Genomic DNA, 6,672 nt, shown 5'->3' with positions numbered 1-6,672 from the left:
CTATTTGGACATTTAAGAATTCATTCCCAATCGTTTCCCTCAATAGTAAATTAATATGTGGTAAACAAAGAATATTCACCTTCATTTTCTTTTTAGATATCTTAATTTGAAAAAGAAAATAGATCAATTTGAAATGAACGAGGACACGACTAGATACGTATGAAGACTTTTAGAAACCTTTTTTCAATGAAAATAAACATCTCAAGTGCTCAACGGGTTCCGGCAAGGAAAAAGCATCTTCAAAATGAAGATGTGTTTTTGCAAAATCCTCCCAGGAACGTCAAATTCCTATTATTTTACGTAAATTTTCGATCGGAGAACAAGGTAAATTATTTTTTAATTGATATTCTCTAATAAACCACTTTCTAGTAATGTCCTTCACCGGAAAAGTTCGTCAACTATGCGCGCGCCTTTATGACGTTATTAACCAGATTGAGGAGACCACCTGTATCCCTGCACTATTAAAGTTCATCAAGCTTCTTCGTGATCGTCATTATGCAGGAAAAACTAGAAATAATGTTTGTGCCGTAGGTACTTAATCACAATTCCCTACTGACAGCAGTGCTGATTATCTATTATAAGAATTTAATTTGCCGAATAATTCGTGCAATATAGCATCATATTTTTTCAACCGCTCGCTCAACATGGAAAGGAAGTGACAATGCCCCTAATCGCACGAATGATGTTCACTAAAACCAAAATTTATAAAAATAGGACAGTTTTAGACAATTTATAGTGATAACAACAATAATATTAATAATAATAATGATAATAATAATAATAATAATAATAATAATAATGATAATAATAATAATAATAATAATAATAATAATAATAATAATAATAATATAATAATAATAATAATAATGATAATAATAATAATAATAATAATAATAATAATAATAATAATAATAATAATAATAATAATAATAATAAGAAGAAGAAGAATAAGAATAGTAATAACAATAATAATGATAATAATAATAATAATAATAATAATAATAATAATATAATAATAATAATAATAATAATAATAATAATAATAATAATAATAATGATAATAATAATGATAATAACAATAATAATAATAACGTTTTTGCCCTTTAAGTTTACGAAATAAATGACAGTAAAGAAAAATAATGAAAATTAAATAAATGTGCATTTTCAATCATGACGAAAAAAATCTTATTTTTTGTTGTATAAAGTATGATTTATAAATTTTTAAAAATATAAAATGATGATGATGATGATGATGATGATGATCAAATGAAGGACTTGATAAACAACAAGAGCGACGTGCATGCATTTGTGAATGGCTTAATGACGATTAATAGAATTAGTCGTCATTAAGCCATTCACAAATGCATGCACGTCGCTCTTGTTATTAAGCCGTTGTAAAATGCATATTCATTTATTATTCATTATTTTTCTTTACTGTCACTTATTTCGTAAGCAAAAAAGGCAAAAAGTTTATTTCTCAACAAAATGTCGTTGTTTCTCATTTTTACCAACACCATATTAAAACGCAGTGTGTTCCTATTCACTGTTACATGCCATTCCAGTCTTCAGTGATAACATACATAGTATGTTTTTAAGCTACAATCGTATACAAAGAATACAAAACAGACATTTTAGTTACAATGGCAACCTAAAGGAATTAAATCTGTCACACAACAAGATTAAAACGTTGTCAAAGTTCTCTTTTCATGGACTGCGTAAATTGTCAAAGCTGAATGAAACCCAAAATGAAATAGACAGTGTAGAAACTAACACAATTTGTCGGTTCTGCGAAATTTATTTCGCGTATGCGAGACATAGCGATCTTCTATTCCGGTGTCGGCGGCGTCAACATTTAGGTTCAGTTCTAAATTTTTTTTAGACATCAATAACTTTGTCAAACTTTCATGGAATTTTATGAAATTTGGACAGAAGCTTGTTTATGACCAAAATACAGTATCTAGAGCAAATGGAAACATTTATTTTCATTTTTCCGTATTTTACTGATAAATGGACTTAGTTATTTTTACAGTTATCATTCAGATTCAGTCTGAGGTTAAAGTTTTTCTGTCAGTTATATCTTTGTCAAAACGTTTATGGAATTTTATGAAATTTGGACAGAAGCTTGTTAAAGACCAAAATATAGTATCCAGATCAAAATGTTGAAAATATTTATTTTCATTTTTCCATATTTTGATGATAAATGGACTTAGTTTTACAGTTAACAAGTAGATACAGTCTGGGGTTAAAGTTTATTATCAAATACTTTGTCAAACCTTCATAGAATTTTAAGAAACTTTTGCAAAAGCTTTTTTATGATTAAGAGATAATGTCTGATGCAAAGGTTTGAAAATATATTTTCATTTTCAGTATTTTTCTGATATACCGGTAGATGGTCTAATTAGTTTTTTACAGTTACATTTACAAACAGTCTGGGATTAAATTTTTTTGACATGATAAGTTTGTAAACCTTCATGGATTCTTATGAAACTTGGACAGAAGCTAATCTTCAAGACCAAGAAATAGCATCTAAAGAAAAAGTTCTATATTTTACTGATAAATGGACTCACTTTTTAAGTTAAGTCAGCATTACACTTTTACACTGACAGCAGCATTCGTAGGCGAGACACAGGGTTCCGCGGAACCCCTTACGAATTTTTCTATTTACAGTCTTTGACATATTTAGACGCAAAACAAACTAACATAAATGTTTTCAACTCTACAATCTCTTCCGTTTCTGATATCATTAGGAAAGGACTTTATACTAAATGGGAGTGACAGTTTGTCATTTAGACTTTTGCGTTTAAAACATCTTGACTTGTCAGCAACTTCGGGTAGATGTGACGCTAGAACGTTGACCGTAGATGTGTTCAAATTTATTCCTAACATAGAGGATCTCAATCTTTCCGCATGCTAAATCAATTGGATATATAAGGAAACATTTCGATTCATGAATAATATTTCAATATTGGACTTATCTTATAATCCTTGCATTAAATTTTCAGCGGCTAAAAATATAACCCACGATTTGCTATACACCTCTATTAAGATTTTGACATTTAAGATGAATACGATAATCAGACGTTCACATTTCAGAAAGTAGTAGAATACAAAAAGTGTAGAAAAGGACGCTACTTTATCTACCGCGTTAAATTCGTACAATATCCATGTCCGATAATGAATTTTCATGTGGCGATTATCTTTAAATATCGTAGTTGTAACAGTTGAACATGTAAACATTTCCGAATTATTCAAATCTCACATTCTTTCAATCCACGAGGAACAATGCGACCACCGAAATGTAAGTAATTGTGAGGAAGAAAAAGTTGAAAAACAAATTTTTGTCGAGCCTGCGACTTTTGTCGCAGAAAGCTCGACATAGGGATAGTGATCCGGCGGCGGCGGCGACGGCGGCGTTAGCTAACTTCTTAAAAGCTTTATATTTTAGAAGCTAGAAGACCTGGATGCTTCATACTTGGTATATAGATGCCTTATGTTACGAAGTTTCCGTCTGTCATATGTCCATTGTCATTGACCTCATTTTCATGGTTCAGTGACTACTTGAAAAAAAAGTCAACTTTTTTTGTAATGTTAAATTCTTTCTTATTATGAGTAATAGGATAACTATATTTAGTATGTGCGTACCTTGCAAGGTCCTCATGCCTGTCAGACAATTTTCATTTGACCTCGACCTCATTTCATGGATTGGTGAACAAGGTTAAGTTTTCGTAGTCAAGTCCATATATCAGATACTATAAGCAGTAGGTCTACTATATTTGGTATATGGAATGATTGTAAGGTGTATATGTCCAACTGGTAGGTGTCATCTGACCTTGACCTCATTTTCATGGTTCAGTGGTCAAAGTTAAGTTTTTGAGTTTTAGTCTTTTTTTCTAATACTATATGCAATAGGTCAACTATATTTGGTGTATGGAAATATTTTATGATGTACATGTCAGTCTCGTAGGTTTTATTTGACCTTGACCTCATTTTCACGATTCATTACTCAGTGTTAAGTTTTTGTGTTTTGGTCTGTTTTTCTTCAACTATAAGCAATAGATCAACTATATTTGTTGTATGGAAGGATTGTTAGGTGTATATGTCTGTCTGGCAAGTGTCATCTGACCTTGACCTCATTTTCATGGTTCATTGGTCAATGTTAAGTTTTCATGGTTAAGTTTGTTTCTTAGATACTGTAATCAATAGGTCAGCTATATTTAATGCCTAAATTGATTGTAAGGTGCACATGTCTGTCTGGCAAGGTTCATCTGACCTTGACCTCATTTTCATTGTTCATTGGTCAATGTTAAGTTTTCTTGGTTAAGACTGTTTCTTAGAAACTATAAGCAATAGGTCAACTATGTTTGGTTTATTGAATGATTGTAAGGTGTACATGTATTTCTCGTTTGGTTTATCTGACCTGGACCTCATTTTCTTGGATCATGTTAAGTTTATGTATTACTTGTAGTAAAGCTTTATATTTAGGACTATCAACATAAATTCAATGGTTAGTAAAGAAGGCGAGACATTTAAGCGTGTGCACTCTTGTTTTTCATTACGAGCAAATTTTGTTCCTTTGCCATACAGGTGTAAACTATTTGTCCATAGAAAATGTTTGATTCGATACGAAATACAACCAATGAATTTGTCGGCAAAACGATCGAGTATCTGGATGGTCATCAAAATATGTTCTACTCTTTGATAGGTCTATTGTGTCCCCTAGATCATGTGACATATCTAGATCTGTCTGATAATATGTGTTCTAATGTATCAAAAGTGTTCTTCCAGTGTACCCCTAATTCACAGATACTGCGATTACAAAATAATCTTTTAGGATTTGTTCTGTCTGATGATGTTAACGGTAAAGTATTTCAACATGTTCCAAAACTTAAAGAACTTAATCTTTCAGAAAATAGAATACCGACAGTACCATATCATTTTTTAAGTCACAAGTTTCAGTTCGACGTTTATACTTAGAAGGTGATTTGTTATATTATCTCATATTCAAGATTGAACATATGAAGGACCTTAATTTTCTAGGTCTTTCTAACAACCGATTTTCGTATTTGGATAAAACAGCAAGGGATAAGTTAGAAACTGTTTTTAAGAATAACAAAAATTTCAGCATTGATATTACATGTAGTGGGAATCCACTCAAGTGTACGTGTGACACCAAATAATTTATACATTGGATGGGAAACACGAAGATTCTATCTAATAACCTGCATTTCTACACGTGCAGATTATCTACCGATAAAAAGCAAAACTTAAATAATCCAAATCGTTTATATGAAATTTTGCAGAAAGAATGTGCCTGTTACACGTCCTTAGTTATAGGATTAATATCATTGTTTTTTTTTTGTTTGTTTCCATACTGACTTTTGGGTTAGTGTACAAACACAGATGGAGAATTCGATATATGTACTACATGGTTAAAATAAGATATTTTGAAACTAAGCGAATGACTAACGAGAAGAAGATATACACATATGATGCTTTTGTTTCATACGAAAATAATAATCGATTATTTGCCCATGGACAACTTCTTCGAAAACTGGAGAATGATGCCGGATTAAATCTATGCATTCATCAAAGAGATTTTCTCTGGGGACATGACATTGCAGAAAATATAACTTCTGCTACGACAGTCGTAAAATTGTCGTCATAATGTCACAACACTATTTAGATTCCTATTGGTGTATGTTTGAATATAACATGGCAAGAGTCGAAAATATTTATCCTAGAAACAAAGAAAACGTTTTATTGCTTGTTTTCCTGCAACAAATGTCTCCGAGAAGTTTGCCATTACTTGTTTTAGAACTTTTTATACTTCTATAATGCCAAAGGCCTACAATTGAATGTTGTTTTGATGAACCTAAAGCTGTATCAATGACTTTTATACTTAACACTGGCTCAGTGAAAACAGGAGGGGGAGGAAGCTTTCCACTTTGTCACAATGTTCTTCATACATAAAAGAGAAGGAATTGTTTTTAAATTAACATTTAAGAATATGGAAAAGTGGTTTTCTAATGTGATTTGTTTTTCTTTTTAACTTTTTAAAGGAATTTTTTATTGTCTATGATATGGCGTTCACTTGTCTGATTTATAATGTATATTTGAAAAGTTTGCTAGAGCTTGTGTTAATTATGGCAAAATCACGTATTCACAAGAAAACACGAGATTTCAATTTCAATTTTATGAGTGAACTGGCATAGTTGACTTGGGTTCATTTTTTTGGCATACGTCATAAGAAAATTTAAGCACCAATCGGAAGATAATGTATAGTCTTATAACGAAAATGTATTCCAGGAAGGTTACGAAAAATACTGATTGACCTTATCACCAGGAAGGCTGTGTGAGAAAGAAACATTGACTTTACTACCAGGAAGGCTGTGTGAGAAAGAATGATTGACCTTATTACAAGGAAGGCTGTGTGAGAAAGAAAGATTGACCTTATCACCAGGAAGGCTTGTGAGAAAGAAAGATTGACCTTATCAACAGGAAGGCTGTGTGAGAAAGAAAGATTGACCTTATCACCGGGAAGGCTGTGAAAGAAAGAAAGATTGACCTTTTCACCAGGAAGGCTATGTGAGAAAGAAAGATTGATCTTATTACCAGACAGGCTGTGTGAGAAAGAAAGATTGATCTTATCACTGGGACGGCTGTGTTAGAAAG

General features: G+C 31.5%; 1 pseudogene; it reads left to right on the top strand.

The window, feature by feature from the left end:
* The window catches only part of LOC127733393 (toll-like receptor 4), a 6,609-nt pseudogene extending 774 nt beyond the window's left edge, over positions 1–5,835 (top strand).
* Positions 5,836–6,672: the final 837 nt, after the last annotated feature.

The sequence above is a fragment of the Mytilus californianus genome, unplaced genomic scaffold (genome assembly GCF_021869535.1).
Source record: "Mytilus californianus isolate M0D057914Y unplaced genomic scaffold, xbMytCali1.0.p SCAF_3, whole genome shotgun sequence".
Lineage (NCBI taxonomy): Eukaryota > Metazoa > Mollusca > Bivalvia > Mytilida > Mytilidae > Mytilus > Mytilus californianus.
Note: the sequence above shows the minus strand (reverse complement) of the source record. Positions and strands in the feature narration are given on the sequence as shown.